Source organism: Pleurodeles waltl, chromosome 3_2 (genome assembly GCF_031143425.1).
Source record: "Pleurodeles waltl isolate 20211129_DDA chromosome 3_2, aPleWal1.hap1.20221129, whole genome shotgun sequence".
NCBI classification, from domain to species: Eukaryota; Metazoa; Chordata; class Amphibia; order Caudata; family Salamandridae; genus Pleurodeles; species Pleurodeles waltl.
Genome location: NC_090441.1, coordinates 118528950 through 118551405, shown reverse-complemented (window position 1 = coordinate 118551405; position 22456 = coordinate 118528950). Strand labels below are relative to the sequence as shown.

The following is a 22456-nucleotide window of genomic DNA, read 5'->3' as shown; positions in this document are numbered from 1 at the left end:
TCACTTTCTAAATCTATTCTCTTTACCCTGCCTCTATCACCACCTCAGTTCCTTCTTGCTGCCTCTTTCTCCAAGTCAACCTCTGTTTTTCTGGCATTACCTTCTTACAGTTTCCTATATCGCTCTCAAGTTCAACTCACCCTTATGTCTCTGTCTTTATAAATATCTCAACATCCCCACTCTCTCACTACCACTAGATCAACCTATCATCTGTCACTACCTCATCCGTCTTTCCATTTCACCTGTTTTCTCTCCACACTGCCTTTCTCTTTCTAGCCTTCACAAGTAGAGACCAGTCTCATTGGCTTACTAATCGCTTTACTTGAACTGTATTTCTATACCTCATTTCTTATTGTGTACCCCTCTACCTCATGAATCTCTCTCTTGTTACCTTGCATCTCTCTACACTTCTCTCACTCCCTCCCTTATCTAGCCGTCGACCTCAGCCTCTAAAGAAAGGCTACTGCCTCTCAACTTTTCCTACCCTACCTCAGCTTATCTTAATCTCTACCTCCCTTCTCTCTGTACGGTACCTCTCTCGCTGTACTGAGCTCTTTACCGCTCATTGTCTTGCCCTCTGAAATCACAGCAGAGCAAGAAGTTGCTGGTTAGCTAAGTGTGCAAATGTAAAGAGGAGAGGAAAAACAAGGCAGAGGAAGAAAATTAAGGAAACAAATTACATTTCACCAGATGGAATGGTGAAAACTTTTGGAGCTTTACTTTGATTTTCCCTGTAGCAATGAAAAGGCCAGCTGTGAATAGGGATTTATTTAAGATTGGGACAATCTTGCAATTAAAGCGGAAATTTTAAATGCATGTGCTTCAATTTAATATTGCATGAAAGTGATGGGCGAAGCTCCTGCATTAATCTCTGCCACTGGCAATCATCTGGGGCTGCTTTTCGGTCCAGGGGCATACAGGGCCAAAAAATGACAGACCCGAAGGCAGCCTGAGTAATTACCAGTGGAGCAGATATATTCAAGCATTCCTCCCATCCCTTTATGTCTAAGTAGGATGCTCTACGTTTGATGGTTATGACAGGACATGGGTCAAATCACTGATGATGCTGACATTCCAAAAACGGTCTATAGGTAGTTAAGTTCCAGTCTGGAGGAGACCTGGCCTAGCGATTTGGGCTAGACTCAACTTATTGGTGCAGGACCATAACTGATTTGTATATAGTGACCTCTGAGTACAGTGGAATACCAGCCAAAAGGAGATGGACTGAAATATGGCCATGAGTAATTACTAGTGGCTGAGATCAATTCAAGAATTCTACCCTGAACCCCCCACATTTTTTGCCTTTGTATTCTGTAAAGTGTGCTGGGTGCACTCAGAAGTGGGTTCCTTGTTCACTGTATCATTTGACTCACCCTGCATTGCACCTATGAGGCCCAAAAGGCAAAAAAATGTTTAAGGTTACTTATATTTCCATCTGGAGGAAACTTAAGAAGGCAGTTAGAGCTGGACTGTTCCAATTGCTCCAGGACCCAGACAAATTTGCATATGGTTAGTCCTTTAGAGTGGTCCAGGGTGGGTTTAAAAAATGGACAGGTATGTAGAGCCCATTAATTACCATTTGCTGGGATTCATTCAAGCATTAGATCAATCATGCCATACAGCAAAAGTTTTATCTAAGTGCCAAAACAAATGGCTTTAATGAGGCTTGTTCAAGCTTTTCTTTAGTACTGTTTGGGTGGCGGGAGGTGACAGCATGAGCTTTCAGCTGTTTTCATGTGTCCCATTTCTGAATGGTTAAGGTATATATCAACATGTTTGCCATTTTGAGAGCTTGAATTCGCTGAAAATATACACAGCCTTCTGGTGGCTCAATTGCATAATGAGAAATCAGAAAGTCTGGAATCAAATTCTGGTTTCCACGCTTGACCAAAGTCTATGATCCTAGGCAAATATTTTATTTCACTAAGCCTTCTTTTCCTTCGTTATCACATATGAGAGCACCTTAAAATACCTGAATTCAGGAAGTTTGCTGTAAAAATAACCTCTTGTGTTTTAATTAATAGACTATGTTTGTTGGGCTGCTAGAGAGTCCACAGCAAGATGGCCACACCCTGCTAAAGCTCTGCCAGCTGGGACTCACAATCCTCCTGTTATCCTGGCAACTGGCATGCACCTGCATCTGGAAAGGGAGAAATAAGGGGCAAAGGGGGTCCTGTAGTGCAATACCACCCAAAAACCCGCATTGCAGAGCGTTTAGCAACATATACAACAGGCAACTGGGTGGCAGGCGAACACTGAACAAGATGGTGGAACAGTGTTTCAGAGCAGCTTTCAGCCATAACGGGACTAAAACATGGCCTGCGGGCTGGTGAATGATGTGAGGTGAGGCGCTGGGGGCCTGTGCTGGTGCGGCTGGTGCTGAAGGGAGCCTCTGCGAGTTCCCGGGCAGAGGCAGTGAGGCAGGGCCGCGTACTGCAGCGGCAGTCTCCTGATGCAGTTTCAAGTGCAGAAGCCGTGGTGGAGGACAGTTGGCTGTATCGCCTGCCTCCGTTGTGGAGGAAACTGGAGGTGCTGTGGGGAACTTGTTAGCTCACGCTACGCGTAGGGTGACCGCCTGGCACTGAGGCAAATTCTGGACAGGACTGTAAAAAATTCAGGACAAAGGGTCAAAATTCAGGACAAAAATTCAGGACAAAGGGTCAAAATTCAGGACAAAATTTCAAGAACAAACGTCAGTTTTACAGAGACATGCAAGAGAGGCCATGCCTCACTATGTTGTCAGTGCATTTATTTACTCTTTTTTAACATAGCACTAGTTATTCACTGTGGACCTTTTGTGATTGCCTCCTGGTGTGCTACATTCAGGTGTCACATTACGTCCTTGTTCAGTAGTAAATGAATGCCCTTCACGGCAAGGCCATCACCCCTAACCAAATCTACCCGATCTTTCCTGAAGAGAAAGTAACAGCAAAATTTTGATTATGTTTCTGAACATTTCAAAACCCCTGCCAAACAGTTTCGGAAACATTAAGGTAATTAACATTATGCTAGTTTAAACAAATTGAACAAAAACATCTGGCTTACCCCAACCGCCCATGGACTTTCAACCTAATTTTTTTTAAAGAGGCAGGGCAGATGGTGTGGGCGACACTCACACCTAATTTCAGGAGGTGATGTACCCATAACTTGTCTGTAGTCTCACTGCACTAGAGTGTATGTTTGGGACTCTACATTTATCTCAGAGCTGGGAGCCCGGACTACCAATCAAAGATAATAAAAGAGTAGGATGAAATCGAGATCAAATGGGAGATCCACGGCAAGTAATTCAAAGGATTGTTGCTAACAACTGGATAAATAAAGAAGAGAAGAACAAGGTGGGACAATTCCTAAAATCAGACAAGATGGGGCCACCAACACTATTTGAAGGTATTGGGTACCTGGGGAGTTGTCTGCGCACAGGAGCGAAACAGAAGGGGCACTGTCAAGTGGTTGAACAATCAACACCCATCCACCTTGGCAAACTCTTCTGGTGCAATGGTTCGCATGTTAGTGCTTGTGAAGGGTGAGCAGGGGCCAGACCCCTTGCAAGGTTGTGCAAGGAAATTGCCCGCTTAGTCCATGTCTTTATATGGTTTTGAAATTGAGCAAAAGCCAAACTAGAGATCTGGGTTATCCCTAAGTGTCAAGTACACATAGAATCTTCAAAATATTTGGGATGTAAATTGCACAAACAAAATTTAAAAATTTTAAAATGTAATTAGTGTTTCTTTAACATGTGGCACTGTTTTCGCCTTCATACACAATTAGATCTCAGATTGAACTGGGAAACCAGTTACCTTTCGATACCTAATGATTAATATCTACCATTCTTACACTGATTTCCAGGATGAAAATCTTGGCAGAGCGAACGGTCCCTCCAAGCCCAGTTTGCGTTTGGTCTTCTCTTCTGCTTTCTGTAGAGGCCATGTGGCACTAGTGAAGATGGTGTGCTACCCCAATGATAGTATTATTTTGCAAACCTTCCCCTGCTCGTCCTTCATTCCTTCTTCAGACAGGCCACACATCTGGTTTGGTCACTGCGGCGCCATCGGGAGCTCTTTCCACTCTAAAGCTATCTGTGACTGCGGGTAGATTAGATCTTCTGGACTTAGAATGCTTTTATTCAGCTGCAGATGTCCAATGGGTGGCTCACTGGCTTTCTGCCCACCTCCCTGCATGAGATGGGGTTTACCAGTAAAGACTTTTAAGGAAGGCTTAATGCACTGCTCATCGTTTCCTACTGACCATTCTATGGATCACCATCCGGGGTTATCATGCATGGCTTTCTCTTGCCTTGCCAGAACCTGTAAACTCACTGACACAAAGAAACCCTATGCTCCTGCACTACCTTTGCTAAGCCTTCCCACGCGCACAGGATGGCTGTGCTCAGAGCAACTCCATCAGTGGCATGTTGCAGGTGTCTTAAAATTGGGGACTTTGTTTCTGAACAGTGAGCTACTAAATTTCCAAACCCTTGTGGCAGACTACCATCTTCACCCCGGTCAACTTCTTACTTACAACCACCTTAAATAATCATTAAATGCCCTATTTCATGTCTGCTACCTAGCACTAACCCTACAAGAGGTGTGCCAGAAGCTCTCTACCATAGGAAATGGTGGCAAACTGATGGAATGGGTGTACAGACCTATCCTGCAACATGGAAACCACTCCAGGTCTTCTTGTCATACTGCCTGGGTGATTGATGTACCAAACCTCTGCAAGATATGGACTAAAATACTGGACTTTCCCCACAAAGTATCCCACAGCTGTCACTTTAAGTAAATTCATAGTGCTTCCTTGTGAATGCATTCTGCCCGTTGCTTGCCATTGGCCTTGTGGTTTGTAACTCACAATTTGTTGCTTTCAATTTGCTGGCTTTATTTGTTTTAGGCTATGCAGCTTGAATTCCTCCCTTCCCTTGCCAAAACCTTATTTACAGTATCCTGCCGAGTGCTCTCTTTCTGTAAACAGGCCTGTAAATCTTGTTCTTATCTTATCATGTTTGCTGTGCATTCAAAGAACAAAGTCAAATGTCAGGCTCTGTCTTCGGTGGGAACTTAGGGCCGTATTGATACTTTTTGGTGCACAACTGCGCCAACGCAGTTGTGTGTCAAAAAATTTAACGCCGGCTAACGCCATTCCAAAGTGCCATGCGGGCGCCTTATTTATGGAATGACGTTAGCCGGCGGAGCTGACTGGTGTGCGTCAAAAAAAATGACCCACACCAGGCAGCGCCGGCGTAGGGGAAAATGGAGCTTGGGCGTCAAAAAATGGGGCAAGTCGGTCTGAGGCAAAAAATCTGCCTCAACCCGATTTGCGCAATTTTTTTTTACTCCCACCCTCCATTGACATGACTCCTGTCTTAGCAAAGACAGGAGTCATGCCCCCTTGCCCAATGGCCATGCCCAGGGGACTTCTGTCCCCTGGGCATGGTCATTGGGCATAGTGGCATGTAGGGGGGCACAAATCAGGCCCACCTATGCCACAAAATAAATTAAAAAAAATACTTACCTGAACTTACCTTAAGTTCCCTGGGATGGGTCCCTCCATCCTTGGGCGTCCTCCTGGGGTGGGCAAGGATGGCAGGGGGTGTCCCTGGGGGCATGGGAGGGCACCTCTGGGCTCCTTCCGAGCCCACAGGTCCCTTAACGCCTGCCCTGACCAGGCGCTAAAAAATGACGCTAAAGCGGCTGAACGTCATTTTTTTTGACCCGCCCACTCCCGGGCGTCATTTTTGCCCGGGAGTATAAATACGGCGCACATGCCTCGGAGTCATTTTTTAGACGGGAACGCCTACCTTGCATATCATTAACGCAAGGAAGGTGTCCACGCTAAAAAATGACGCAAACTCCAAAATCTTTGGCGCTAGACGGGTCTAACGCCAAAGTATAAATATGGCGTTAGTTTTGCGTTGGATTTGCGTAAAAAAAAACGACGCAAATCCGGCGCAAACAGAGTATAAATATGCCCCTTAGTGTTTGCTTTCCTTTCTCTGACTTCAAAGTGAGAGGATTTATGCGACAATCTTGCTGGATACTGGGGATAGGAAAGAGTTTTTTCTATCACATGACAACATTTAAATAGACTTCAGAATATATCAGAATTCGAAGTACAAATCAAGCACATTTTTGTTAATTCTGAACTGTGCTGGAAACAAATACCTTTACATGATTAAAACAAATCATTGCATTAGGTGATGCAATTTCCACACATCATCGTCTCTGCACAATATAGTTTGATTTGAAAAACTGTATATCTGTGCAAATGTAATGGTCATTTCAATCAAAAATGTGTTGTCTGTAATGGCAATGTGTTGCCACACCATGCATGCTCCACTCCACTCTGCTCTACACCACTTCACACCACTGCACCCTACTCTGTATCACTCCACTTTACGCCACTCCATGCCACTGCACTCTTCTCCATTCGGAACCACTCCACATTATGCCACTGATCTCTATGCTACTTCACACTATGCCTCTCTACTCTACTCTGTACTACTCTACTCTAAGCCACTGCGCTCTGCTCGTCTGCACGCCATACCACTCCAGTCTAGGCAACACCAATCTAATCCACACAACTCCACTCTCTGCCACTCTGCAACGCTGCACTGTACGCCACTGCACTCTAAGCTAATACACTCTATGCTAATGCACTTTACTCTGTAACACTCAACTCTATGCCCCTGCACTCTACATCAATACACTGTACATCATTCTAATCTACTCTGCACCTCTGCACTCTATGCCACGGAACTCTACACTACTTTACTCTATGCCATCACACTCTATGCCACTTTATGCACCTCCACTCTAACCTGCACTTCTCCACTCTAAGCCACCTCACTCTACTGTGAAATAATCTACTTTATGCCACTGCACTCTGTGCCACTGCATTCTATGCCACTGCACTCTACCCTGCACCTCTCCACTCTATGCAACTGCACTCTACTCTGAAACAATCTATTCTACGCCACTGTACTCTATACCACTCTGACCACTGCACTCTAGTTCAATGCACTCTACATACACCACTGCAAGCTGACACTCTGCAACACTGCTCTGGCCGCCACTATACTCTACACCACTCTGCTCTGTACTACTGCATTTTGCACCAATATACTCTATTCCACTGCATTCTATGCCACTCTACTCTGCCCAATGCCACTCTATGCAACTGCACTCTACACCAGTGTACTCTAAACAACTGCCCTTTACTCTGCACCACTGTACTCTATGCCACTGTTCTCTGTACCACTGTACACCACTGCACTGACACTCTACTCTGCAACTCTGCACTCTACACCACTCTACTCTATGCCACTGCATTCTAGGCACTATACTCTACTTTACACCACTCTACAATACTCCACTCTGCACCACTCTACACCACTGCACTCTATGCCACATGAGTCTACTCTGCACTCTGACACTGCACCACTCTGCATTACTGCACTCTCTGCTACTCTATTGTATGCCACTCTACTCCACTGCACTCTATGTAACTCTACCCCATGCCACTGCACTCTGCGCCAATGCACTCTAAACAACTGCACGCCACTGCCCTCTACTCTGTACCACTGTACTCTACGCCACTGCTCTGTGCCAATCTACTCCACAAAACATCACTGCACTGACACTCTACTCTGCAGTGTTGCATTCTCCACCACCGTACTATAACCAATGTACTATGTACTACTGCATTCTATGCCACTGCACTCTATGCCACTCTACTCTGCATCACTCCACTCTACAGCACTTTGCCCTACTCTGCACCACTCTACACTACGCCACTGCACTCCCTGCAACGTGAGTCTACTCTGCAATCTATGAGGTGGGCTTCCTTCCCTTGTGAGTGGCCGCCCTGTAAGCATTTTGGCCAGGCACACGCAACGTCTACAGACCCTGTACATGGAACCCCTGCTGCTTACAGTTTACGCAATACATTAACTAAAGTAGGAGGGACAAGCATAGAGCCTACGGTCAATATGTTCTTTACTGTGTGCAGCTTCTGGCCCCGGCGGAACGGGCAAATATGACACTGGTAATACATGGTCCGACCCAGCCACCTCCGCTCACTGGGAGGTTGAGTGGTGTTCCTAGATACTCCCCTTGAATGGTGCACCCCACATGACTCTTTATACCAGTGTAGCACTGTCTGTTGCGCAGTATTGTGTAATGTTTGTATATGTAGGTTGTTTACTGTTGTTGAACCAGGGTGATGTATTTGGCATGACTGGGATGCTGAAGTGGTTGAGGGGGGTTGTTTGTTCTTACTGTTGACACATCACATTTGCACTGCTATACACGGTCTGTGTTATCATAATTGAGGAACACATGGGGAGAGGCAAACAGCTTTTAGATATGGATGATTTATGGTGACTCACAATGGAGAGAAAATAACACTGGCAACCTGGAATATCCATGTGCTCAACAACCCCAGGAAAACGCACCAGTTGCTGGCATACCTGGACAGACACCGGGTTCAAGTTGCTATCCTACAGGAGACGCACCTCACCAAAACCACTGAAGGTGCCATAGGGGCCCATTGGGTGCAAGTCCCAGTGGCATCATCTTATTCCCCCCACTCTCGTGGAGTCTTACTGCTGATTAAAAAATGGCTCCCCTTCAAGCTAGGTCATTGTGAAACGACGACCAGGGGCACTTTGTAAATGTGAAGGGCAGTCTTTGTGGTACCTGGATCAATATAGTGGCCTCCTATGGGCCGAACATAGGTGACCCAGAGTTTTATGTCTGTATATGGCGGCGTCCGCATGCACTGCAGTCAACAGCCATCGTACTGAGGGGGGAACCTCAATACATACCTTGACCCGCTGCAAGATCCGTCTGCTGCTGGGGAATGGCAAGGCAAGCACTCAGCTCGAGCTCTTTGGGAGGGGATGACAGAGAGCGGGTTGGTAGATATTTGGAGATTGCGCAACCCCAATGGCGGGGAGAGCACCTTCACCTCATCTGTACATGGTACGTGGTCTAGGCTAGATTGGTTGTTGACCCGTGACGTTAGCACCTGGTTGATAGAGGTACAACACTCGCCACGTACACAGTCAGCTCACATGCTCATGAAGCTTGTATTGGAACTGCCCACACATACACCTATGCTATTTAATTGGTGGTTTCAGCCTACGGACTTGCTAGACCCAGTGTTCAGAGAAAACCTATGTGCAGCCATCATTGAATATTTTGCCAATAATCTAGACTCCGTAGAAGGGAAAGACAATCTTTGGGAGGCGTTTAAGGTTACAATCAGGGACATCTGTATAGGCTCCCAGGTGGGGGTGCTGAAGCCCCTGAGCACACAATTACAGGATATCAAACAGAATATTCAGGCCTTGGAAGCAGATTACACTTCTGCACAAAGGCCCCCAGCTACTGGCCGCCATTAGGGAGCAGAACACTGAATATAAAGAGGTGGAGGAACAGGAAGTACGCTATCTCTTGAAACATCAGGTGGCGAGGTCCTACGGAAAGGGAGACAGGCTGGGCCGTAGATTGGAGGCTAAGTTATAGCATCCCTGGGCCCACACACATATCACCTCCTTGACCGCCGAAACTGGTGACACACATGATGATAATCAAGCTATCCTGCATGCTTTTAAGGACTTCTACACGCATCTATATGAATCGAGTACCTCTGCCTCCGCGACAGACGTTGCAGCATATCTAGATGATGTGGAATTTACTTCGTAGTCCCGGGTGGGGGGGCACAGCCTGAATACCTCACTCAACCTATCACGGTAAAGGAGGTGAAGGAGGCTATTCGCACCCTGCCTGACGGTGATTCCTCTGGAATGGATGGGCTCTTGGGCGAGTTTTGTAGTGAGTTTGCAGACGTATTAGCCAAACACCTGCATGCAATATGTGAGGAGGCATAAGGGAAACAGACACTACCCCCTTGAGAAGCCATCATAATTACTCTACTCATGCCTGATAAACCGCCAGATAACTGCTAGTCCTACCCAGATTGTCTCAAATTACACAGATGACAACACACTGGCAAAAATCCCAACTACCAGGATTCAGCCTCAACTAACCAACATGGTATTACTGGTCCAGTCGTGCTTTATTCCCATCCGATCCATGGTGCACAATTTAAGCACTGTCTTCGCACTGCTCCATCACTTAGAACCTGCTGTCCAGGAAGCCGCAGTGCTCCTTGATGCGGCCAAAGCACTTGATTCTCTAGAGTGGACTGCGCTTTTGGAAACAGCCCCTCCCTATTTCGTTATATGCGGATGATATGGTGCTCTATGTTCGAGACCCACATGTTCACCTGGCACAGGTGGTTTGGGAGTGCATCCGGTACTAACGCTATTCTGGCCTAAGAATTAACTGGGCGAAATCCGCAGTGTTCCCCCTAACGTCATTTACTCTACCATTTCAACTGGCTTTCCCACTGGAATGGAGCACAAACCCAGCTAAGTACCTTGGGATCTGGGTGCATAGGGCCCCTGATTTGGTAGTCCACTACAGTTATGACAGGGCGATTAGGAAGCTTGAGGAACAGGTAGTACGCTGGTTGCATCTCCCCTTGTCCCTAGCACATCCTATAGTCATAACGAAAATGATAGTCCTACCTAGATTTCTGGATCTCCTCATTAATATACCTATTGCCCTGACACAGCACGTTGTTAAAACACTCCGTACCCATAGGATAACATTAGCCTGGGCCAAAAAACAATCCAGGGTTAACTGGGACAATGTAAAGTTCACTCCACAGAACTCCTCTTCGTTTCACAGTTTTTTCTTTATTATAGTTGAAAGATCATAACACCTTCAGCAATCATAGGCACATCCTTTTCTCTCTCCTCTTAAGATCCTTCTCCCCCCATCATTCCATTCCTGACCTCAGCTTGCTACCTCATCGCATTCTAAAGTTCTTAAAGGAGATACTACATTGAATACTAAGATCTCCACACACCTCCCCCCTTTCATTGAAACACAACCAATCAATATGAACACAATGTAATTAACTATATACAATAATGAGAATACCATACAAAAATATTTCAACGATTAAGTTTGCAAACATTCCCCATGTCCCATGTGGATCCATTTTCTAAAACCACCACATTTTTTTTTACATTCGACACACGTTGAGGAGGAAAATATTTGCTTTCTCCCTTAAGAACTATACCCTTCTTCCTTACCGCCACCCAATCTCCTTTTTGTATTGTACAAGATTTCACACCCATCCTCCTATTGTAATGCGTGGCACATTTTTCCTGCATCTTTTCAACTCTTGCCCTTATTGACTCTCTATCAACCATCACTCTGTTTTTATTGGTCTTCAACCACACCGGGCACTCCAACACACCAGGTTCCCTTCCCTTTAATGATACAAAAGGTGATACTCCCGTTGTAGAATGGGGAGATGTTCGATAAGTCCATATCATTTTACTCAACTCTTTTCTCCATGGAAGTCGATGCGCCAGAGATAACTGTATATTTTCCATTATTAATCTGTTTACCCTCTCCACCAGACCATTGGCTTGCGGATGGAAAAGAGCTACCCTCTCATGTTTGATTCCAACTCTTCGTATATAATCAGTCATTTCTGATGATATAAATTGCACCCCATTATCGGATACAATACATTTTGGAAAACCTTCCTCCATGAATACCTCCTCAAAGAATTCTATCACTACTGAAGTTTTCACGTGCCCAACTACCTTGGTAGTGAACCATTTAGAATGATAATCTACTAACACCAATATATATTTACACCCCACTCCCAAACTAGACATAGGACCAATGAAATCAATAGCCAATTTTTCCCACGGACCATTAGGAAATTTCACAGGAGCCAGGGGTACATGCCTCAACACCTTGGTCTTATCGCTATTGGCACACGCCACACAGTTTTTTACTGCTTCTTCCACCTGCTTGTCCATCTCAGGCCACCAAAATATCTGTCTCACCTTCCTTTTCATTGTTCCCCTGCCCAGATGTCCTCAATGGGTAATTTCAATAATATGTTTACGTATATTAACAGGTGGAACAAGTTGATCTCTTCTTAATAATCTTCCATTAACTATACTTAGTTGATCCTTGATTCTAAAGTACCTTACCAAATCACAATCCTGTTCATCACCATTCTTCCAACCATTAATTACTCTTTCCTTCACGACTTGCAAAGTTACATCACTAACTTCTGCCTGTTCCCACTCTTGTGCTGTTATAGCCATTTCTCCTAAAATAGTGCTCACTACATCTTTCGACTCCATTTCCTGAAACTCACCATCATCCACTGGCGCTCTAGACAAGTAGTCCGCCACAACATTCTTATTACCCTTCACAAATTCCACCGTAAAGTTGTAACCCAATACCGACAATAACCACTTGGAAATTCGCGGAGTAATACCACCTTCTAAACCCCGCCCCCCTTTAAAAATATAGGTAAGTGGCTTGTGGTCAGTCTTCAACTTAAAGGGTAGACCCCACAAATAAAATTTAAAATGGTTTATTCCCCAACAACAAGCCAGGGCCTCCCTCTCTATCACAGAATATGAAACTTCGGCGCCCTGCAACCTCCTAGATGCAAAACCAATGATGCGTTCTTCACCATCCTTAACTTGAGTTAACACAGCTCCAATACCTACATTACTAGCATCAGTTGTTAAAAAGGTTTTTGCACGTGAATCAAATATTCCTAAAGTTGGAACCTTCGAAATCTGATCTTTTAGTTCTTGAAAAGAACATTCGCAACTATCACTCCATACATACGCTACTCCCTTCTTCATAAGTTTCCTTAATGGTTCAACTATTTCTGTAAAGTTCTTAACAAATTTGGAACAATATTCTGCAAGACCCAGAAATGACCTCAACTCTTCTTTTGACGCTGGTTCTGGAGCATGCTCGATTGCCGAGACAATGCTCTTCTTTGGCCTAATTCCATCTTTATTTATTGTGTGTCCCAAATATGTCACTTCCCTTTTACGAATTTGACACTTCTCCCTCTTAATTGTTAGGCCATTTCTCTTTAACCTTTGCATTACTTCATGAAATAAAAGATCGTGATCAGATTCATTCTCCCCTACGATTAGTATATCATCTTGAAAACATAATACACGAGTCATGTCACCAAAAATTCGTTCCATTATCCTTTGGAACACCGCAGACGCAGAGGCAAGCCCAAAGGGCATTCTCTTATATCTAAAAGCTCCTAGCGGTGTTACAAAAGATGTTAAATGTCGCGAATCAACATGCAGGTTTATTTGATGGTACGCCGAAGACATGTCCAAAACACTGAATATGTTACCCTTCGCTTTCACTGATAACATTTCTGTAATATTTGGAAGAGGTTGACGATCGACCCATATACATTTGTTGAGGTCTCTAAGGTCAATGCATAGGCGAATTTTTCCATCTTCCTTTGGTGCAACGACCACCGGAGCCAACCATTCTGAGGATTCTATCGGTTCGATGATGTCTTCTCTCAACAATTTTTCCAATTCTTGTTTTAATGGCTCCCTCATTAAATTTGGGACATTTCTTACCTTGTGTACAATAGGTGCAGTGTTCATTTTCACTATAATCTTATGCGCAAATCCTTTCAAAAGACCCAATTTAGAAGAGAAAACTTCAGGATATCTTGCAACCAGATCATGTTCTACTGGTTCCCTCACAACATCAATACTTATCTCCTCAGTAAGTGACACAGGTTCCTTTGCATTCGGATTTAAAATTATTCCAAGGTCCTTCTGATGGCGCCAACCAAGGAGATTTGTACCAAAGTCTGTAATGTACACTTTCCCTTGAATGATTCTTCCCTTAAAGGAAATAGTCATGCAGCACATTCCTATAATCTCTATTTTTCTCCCTGCATATCCCACAGCTCTTATATCAGGAATTATTAGATTTTTACGTGAGGATTCTGCCCATCCAGAATCAAATACTTCCTTTGAGATGAGGGTGAATAGGCTTCCCGAATCCACCAACAACTTCACCAGAAAACCATCTAACATGGCCTGGATATGTGGCTTGTCTAGTGCTTCGGTGCTCTCCTTCTTGACCCCTTGAAGTGAAATTACCTCACAGTTGTGAGAGACCAATTGTCCATGAACCGTTAGGATTATATCTTCCATGGTCTCACACACGTCTTCTACCTCCTGAATCATCTTGTTATCCATGCCACATTTAAATCTGCAAACTTTGGCAAAGTGCCCCCTTTTCCCACAGTTGCGACAAATAGCATTCCTGGCAGCACATGTTTTACTGGAAGCTATATGCCCTGGGGCGCCACATCGATAACATTTTATAACTCTCCATTCCTGTGTTTTACGCCTTTCCTCTTTACTGATTTTTACGTCATCACCATTCTTATCACCTCTATTCCATCGTGTTGCACCGCGAGGTTCCTCTTTTTTATTAACTTCTGCCATAACTCCTTGTTCAACCTGTATAGATTTTACATCCATTTCTTGCAGCCATACAGCTGCATGCTCCATTCTCTTAGCAATCAGTATTGCTTCTTCCAAGTTTGGATCCTTCATCAATAATTTTTCACGTATTCTTTTGTCACTTGCACACCTCACAAGCTGGTCCCTTATTAGGGAATCCAGTAAATGATCGAATTCGCAAGACAGCCCCAGACCTCTTAGACTCGCTACATAGGATGCAATATCTTCATCTCTTTGTTGTACTCTGGAAAAAAACTTATGACGTTGTAACACAAGATTCGTCTTCGGAATGAACTGTATGTCTAACATCTGTATAGACATCTCAAAGACGTTAGAAGGCTGACCGTCTCCCATTCCTAGTGATACCTCTGGTAAATTCTCATATATTCTTCTGCCCTCAATTCCAAGATGATGTAACAATATGGCTTGGCGCCTCGGAGGGGCATATCGATCACTCCCAATAGCTAACATATAAGTGTTAAATATCTTCTTCCATTGTTTCCAGGGTATGGATGGATCACCTGGAGTTGCTAGGAACGGTGGTGGCGCTGATATACCTTGATCACCCATTATTTATACATATCACTTTTTCCAGTTGGATATGTATGTTATTTTCACTTGTGTAAATTATGTATTCATTTTCCAGATTTTCATATATTTAGTTTACAAATAAAATAAATAATAGAAATAGTGTCACTTCAGTTTTTCCTTTATTATTCTCTCTTCATCATTCCAGTAATGAAATAGTCTTTTTTCTATTTCTCTTTCATTTATTTCACTTCCTCTTTCCTTAGGTCCTACTTCCTTTTTCTCCTCCTCGATAGAAGACGCAGGTAAGATTTCCTTTATTTTATTTGTGTTCCCCTTTTCCTTAAATTAGCGCGCTAGAGAAATGCGAGTTAGACACGCTTCCCTGTACGCGTGTTGAAAGTCATTGAAGTTATTGTTGAAGCTCGCGTTGTAATAGCGCGTGTTGAAAGCTGCTTCAGTCGCGCTAGACAAATGCGAGTTAGACACGCTTCTCTGTGCGCGTGTTGAAAATCATTGAAGTTATTGTTGAGGCTCGCGCTAACGCGTTGTAATAGCGCGTGTTGAAAGCTGCTTCAGTCGCGTCTTTTAAACGGTGCGCGCGAGCAGTCTTAACGGCACAGTTTCAGAAAAGGATTTCTATAAAGTAAAAGTATCGCGTATTAACGCGATTCCAGTATAAGAATTGCTGATTTAAAAGCAATTTTAGGGCAGGAAATAATATTACAAATTTTGTAGTTTTAAGTACCTTTTTCCTTGTACACGTTTCCTCGAAGGCCAAAATGAATAGCTGTTCATTATAATCCAGGAGTGAAGGTGTTGTTTAGCCTGTCTCCTGCACAGGTCCTCGTCGCCAATGTAAAGTTCACTCCACAGAACTCCTCTTCGTTTCACAGTTTTTTCTTTATTATAGTTGAAAGATCATAACACCTTCAGCAATCATAGGCACATCCTTTTCTCTCTCCTCTTAAGATCCTTCTCCCCCCATCATTCCATTCCTGACCTCAGCTTGCTACCTCATCGCATTCTAAAGTTCTTAAAGGAGATACTACATTGAATACTAAGATCTCCACAGACACACTTACACTACCCTATGAATAGGGAGGGTTTGGTGCGCCAGACTTCCAACTTTACTATCTCTGTGCTCAAGCACATTTCACCCATTATTGGTACCACCTGCCTCCCTTAATGCCACATCTGGTGATAAAAAGTGATGATCCGCACCTGTCTCCCTTACGGTCATTTCCCCCCAAAGCAGAACATGAACACATGATGACACTAATACTGTTAGCTGCACGTGGGGGCGTGGAGGATATTGGGTGCACGAGCGGCCCAGCTCCCACTGAGATATCACCCTCTCAGTCACCCAGGAGAGGCTGACACTTAACCCTCTGGAAGGGAGCAAGCTGAAGACGATGGGGGACGTATACCCCGGAGAGACGTTTAATGAGCTATTCGACCTTCTGCAGGCTCAGTGCGCGACGTCCCTCTTGACATTTGAATCCTGCAGACTACGAGCTGCAGTGCAGGAACTGTACCCCCAAATATTTTCTGCGTCCCCGGCCCTTTGAGCGCTCCAAACCTTACTCGCCAGCAGTACACCTAGGCAATTAGTCACCAAGCTTTATAGTGCCCCACAGAGGGATGGGAGGGCAACACCACATGTTGCTACGGAGAAGTGGAATTCAGTACTAGACACAACTTTGAGCTCGGCGGACTGGGGCTTCCGTTGTGCACTAAAGGCAATGCCCACTTCCAACTCAATTTTAAAATCATTCATTTAAATGTTTTGCAACAAATGCATTACACCCCCCCCCCCACCATGATCGTTCAAATATGGGCTGCATCAGGATTCTAAATGTGTATGGTTAGAGTTGAGGAGGCAGACTTTTTGCACCTAGCCTGGCAATGTCCCTTGATTCGACAATATTGGGGAAGGGTGGTGGCTGCTTTATCAGACATGGTACTGGAGGAGGTGACGGAGTCCCAGCAACTATGCTTATTGAGCTTGATAAAACCTCTACAACCAGCTAACCACAAGCTGATGCCGGGCGCGTTCCTGTTTGCTAAGCGAAGAGTTGCGATACACTGGGGGGAAGAAATCAGTGCCCACTGTGATAGACTGACTCAAAGACATGACATACTGCTAAACTCAACTCTAGCTTTAAGCGGAGGAGCTTCCAAAAGGCCCAAAGATATCCGAGGACCGTTCACAGCCTACTTGGTATACAGGTCAGATATGGACTAAGAGGCAATTCAGAGTTGTTGCTGTTCTATGTAACTGTGATGCTATACATGGTAACCACATGGGTGTTCTATTACGTTCTTGTTATATGTTTACCGTACACCGTATGTATTGGCATCTTCTTCATGCAGTGTGATGTGGTTGTTAAAACTCAGTAAAAATAAATTTTACAAAATTAGACCATGTTTGTCTGTTATATTGAGTGCACATGACATCTGACTTGCCTCTTAGTTGAATAATGGCACTCAGGTGGGGGTCTCTAAGTTCATTTTTAAAACGGTCGCTTTTAATAATTGCTTTCAATGCAGGTATATAATCTGATGTACTACAGTGAAAATCGTCCACAAATAGTAAAGAAATACACTTTTTTTAAATTTCGAAGAGTCTGTGTCATATTTTACATGATTTGTGTTGGAGGATTTACATGCCAACTTTTCCCTGGGCTCGGATCATGCATGGGCTCTTAAAGCCAGGCCCCTAGCTTGGCTCTCCCAGTAAATCTGTCGGCTCGCCGACTCTACCGGCGGCCCTTAACAATTGGAAAATTTGTTTTCAATAGATGTTAACCACTTGCGTGCGTCAGACGTTCGGGAGCAGTCCGACACCGCTGTGCATGTCATGTGAGTCGAACGGCTCCCGCCCATCCACACACACAGCACAGGAAATCGCTCTGGTGCAGGAACCAGAGGGATTTTCTTCTGCCAAAAAACTGCCTCAGGAGCTGGGGAATAGTTTCCCCGGCTCCCGAGGCTGTTTTTAGTTTTCAGTGAAATGACCATCTGCGTGCTGACGTAATTTCACTGAAAACAAAATTGAAATGAGCCAAACAGCTGATTTCACTTTCACTGCCTAGGCGCTTGGGGCCTATGTCAGCCCCCTGAGCACCTAGGGAGATGGCAGGAGTATCATTGGAAAGTGGAAAATCTCTCCTTTCCAATGGTACCCTTCCCTAGTGGATCGCTGTATGGGGATCACCGCAGGAGGACGATCCCCAAGCAGGGATCCAATCCACTAGGCACCAGGGAGGTGGGAGTGGCCCCTTGGGCAAGGGCTTTTGCCATCCCCCCATATTATTTGGGCCAGTTTAGTCTTTCTGCACCCCTGGGGGGCAAGTGGGGGCAATAGCCCCTGATACCAGGGATTTTTTTTTTTTCCTTCCGACCTAGGGGTGGGGGCTTCCCAAAATGGGCATGCCGATGTCCCACCCACCCCAAACACATACAACAGTCTTACTGTCTCCCCTGGGGGCAGATGGGGGCAATAGCCCCCTGATCTGCCCCTGGGGAGGCAGAAAGCACGCTAGCACCAGGGATGATTTTTGTTCATACCTAGGGGTGGTGGACTGCCCAAAATGGGCATGCCAATGCCCCACCTGCCTCAAACACAAATGTAAATAGTATTTCTGCCCCCCGAAGGGGGGGGGGGTGAAGCGAGCCCACTAGGTCGCAACAAATTTTTTTTTTTCATACCTAGGGTGGAGGCTGCCAAAAATGGGCATGCCAATGCCCCCCCCTGCCCCAAAACACAAATATAACCAGTCTTTCTACCTCTCTGGGGGGCAGATCTGGGTTATTACCAGTGATCTGCCCCCTGGGGAGGGCACTAGACACCAGGGAAGATTAGGCCCAGCCACACAAGTGGTGCAGCGGGTTTATGGGCAGAGGTGGAGCAATGCTGGGTGGTAGGAACTTTGTGGATTCCTGAATTCTCCATCACAGAAGTGTAAGGAAATGCATAATTTCAGGCAAAGTTTGCAAGGCATTGTGGGTAAAACAAAAACCTAATTGTATCCACGCATGTCACGCCATCCTGGGTTTCCCTAAGTGTCTAGTTTACAAAAATTTACAGGTTGGCTAGGTTTCTCTAGGTGCTGGCTGTGTTAGGGTCCAAAATCCAGAACTACCCACATCAGAAAAAGAGGGTCAGTTTTCGCTGGAAAAATGTGCTGAGTCCATGTTGCGTTTTGGGCCGCTTCCTGTCGCGGGCACTAGGTCTACCCAAAGAAGTGAAGTACCATTTTTATCAGAAGACTTGGGGGAATACCGGGTGGAAAGAAGTGTGTGGCTCCTGGCAGATTCCAGAACTTTCTGTCACAGAAATGAGAGGAAAAAGTGTTTGTTAGTCAAAGTTTGAGGTTTGCGAGGGATTCTGGGTAAATAAATGTGGTGAGAGACACGCAAGTCAGCCCACCCTGGATTCTCCTAGGTGTCTAGTTTTCTAAAATGTATAGGTAGGCTAAGTTTCTCAAGGTGCTAGCTGAGCTAGGGTCCAAAATTTAGAGCTACCCATAGCAGCAAAAACAGGGTTCGTTGTTCTTGGAAAAATGTGCTACATCCATGTTGCATTTTGGGCTGTTTCCTGTTGTGGACACTAGGTCTACCCACACAAGTGAGGTACCATTTTTATCGTGAGACTTTTGGGAGCATAGACTACAGGGATGTGGAATTCCTATCGCCCGACGCCCGGGACATCTTGTTTGGGGTCAAGGGCAACAAGTTATTATGTTTACTTTGTCCTTGGGACAAGTAGGCCCAACCCTCTGCAGCACAAACCCTTTGGCTGCCTGTTTACAGAGAGTGGAACTCTCTACAGTTGAGGTAATGTGTTTCCAAAAGATAATGCTGTTTGAACTTGTATTTATGGTTCATTATTTGAAAACCTTCATTATTAGGGTGAGTGCTGTAAATAAATGTTTTAAGGTCACACTTCACTACTGACGTTGGTTCCAGTACAAATAAAAAAAACGTGTATACACATGTTTGAACAGTTTAGGCTATGAGGCTAAGTATAATGCTCCCAGAATGCTCTCTGATTAGATGCAAATGAGGTGTCATTTAGTAAAATGTTTTGATGCATGCTAGTATTTCCCAAAAATATTTCTAATGGAAAATCAGTGTAACCATTTTCAACACGATTATGGGAAGCATGAAAATAAACAAACACTGACAAAGCCAACTGATCTGACATATTTTTATAAGTCTTTTAGTTTCATCAATGCGTGTCTTGTTTTGACATGGCTTTTGTAACACTTTATTGTTGTGGGAGCTACCAGGCCCTCAACATTGTAACAAACACTGGCAAAAAAAAAAAAAAACATTTTTGAACTCTAAAAGCACACGTTGCCACCAGTGGCATAACAAAGGCCCCGCAGCCGCCCTCCAGGGGGTCCCTTCAGCACAGCACCTGCCCTGAGTGAGTCTGGAGAGGGGGCTCCTCCATGTTCTTTGCAAAGGGGCACCCTCCAGTTTCGTTACGTCCCTGATTGCCACTGTAGTTCCTGACACTGAACACAACTACTTTGTGTGCCAATATGCTCCTTGTGGAAGAGAAGAATGCGATCACTCACAGTAAAGCCAGCCGAAAGAGAGAGAAATAGAAGTTTAATAAAAACAAAATGTCTTTAACACCAGACCTAATTAGGGACCAAGACCCACATGTAGGTAGCTTTTTGCATGTCGCAAACAGCGACTTTCGCTGTTTGCGACGTGCAAAAAGCAAATTGCGATGCACAAACCCAGTTTTGCGATTCGGTAACCTGGTTACCGAATCGCAAAACGGGTTTGCGACTCGCAATTAGGAAGGGGTGTTCCCTTCCTAATTGCGACTCGCAGTGCAATGTAGGATTGTTTTGCAAACGCGGGCGCAAACCAATGGCAGTTTGCACCCATTTCAAATGGGTGCTAACACTTTCACAAAAGGGAAGGGGTCCCCATGGGACCCCTTCCCCATTGTGAATGTCACTGTAAACATTTTTTCAGAGCAGGCAGTGGTCCACAGGACCACTGCCTGCTCTGAAAAAATGAAACGAAAACGTTTAATTTTTCGTTTTTGTAATGCATCTCGTTTTCCTTTAAGGAAAACGGGCTGCATTACAAAAAAAAAAAATGCTTTATTGAAAAGCAGTCACAGACATGGTGGTCTGCTGTCTCCAGCAGGCCACCATCCCTGTGAGGCCGCCATTCGCAAGGGGGTCGCAAATTGCGACCCACCTCATGATTATTCATGAGGTGTGCATTTGCAAAGCCCTTGCGAATCACAGATTGTGTCAGGGACACCATCCTACATTCGGATTTGCGACTCGCAATTTGCGGGTCGCAAATATGAACCTACCTACATGTGGCCCCAAATTCTTAAAGAAAGTCACAAAAGTGCACCCATGGTATATGTCGTACCCCTATAAAATATTTGTGAACTGTATTTTAGCATGGGTAAATACGCATGTGTAGATTTGCTCATGTGAAAATCTATTGAGCATTTGCAAGTTCATTTTCCCTCCAGCCACTTTCTTCCCAAGCCTGGAAGAAGTTCTAATTCTGCCATTGTCAGGAGTAAATGTCCAACCTTTCTTATTATGGGAAAATATTATAGAGAAGCTGGTGAAGATCTTTAAAACATGCAGGTTAGTAGGTATGCAGACTCAAAGGCATTCCAGCCCTGGAACTATTGCTTACTGCTTCCTCCAGCCCCAGTATACAGATCTGTACAAAGGTGGAAAAATAAGGAAATTGCTACAGTAGGGATTGAAATTGCAAGTATTCAAGCCCTACTATGGTAGTAGCCCTGGCATAATCAGAGAGGCTATTATCAGAGCTCTTACATAATGATATTGCTGCCATAATTTGGCGCCACACTACATGGCACCAAAGGGACAAGTAGATCTTTTTACAGGACAAGTAGATTTGAGAAGCAACCTGTCCCGTGGACAAGTAGATATTTTAATAAATTCCACACCCCTGGACTAGTAGAACATTTGTTATTTCCAATTGGATTTCACTGCATTTGCACCTTTCAAATGTAAGCCAGTGCATAAAATGCCATTTTGAATAATACCCTCCAAATCATAGGCTGGTATGGGTACTCAGAATTTCAGAGATGTAGAAATAATCACTCCTCGTAAACTCCATATCTTGTGCCAATTTCAGAAATACATGTTTCCTTGATACCCATTTTTCACTCTACCTATTTAGCTATGAAAATGGCTCTATACTTGGTACTAATTGAATAACCATTGTACGGTACAGCTTGGTTGTTTGCTCAGGGTACCTTGGGTTTTTGTAGGACGTACAAACCCTATATATCCCCGTAACAAGAAGGGTCTAACGGATGTAATGGTGTATTGCTTTTGTCACTCTGTCATTGTGACAAAAAGTTACAGTTGAAAAAGTTGTCACAAATGCACGTTTATTTACCTACTCATTTTCAATATTTCTTTTTTCCAACAGTTATTTTCCTTGGGAAAACCTTGAGGGATATATACATATGAC

General features: G+C 44.5%; 1 long non-coding RNA gene across 2 annotated transcripts in view; it reads right to left on the bottom strand.

Annotated features, from left to right (window-relative positions):
* The window catches only part of LOC138286562 (uncharacterized), a 220674-nt gene that overhangs the window by 197425 nt on the left and 793 nt on the right, over positions 1 to 22456 (bottom strand). The window lies entirely within an intron of this gene.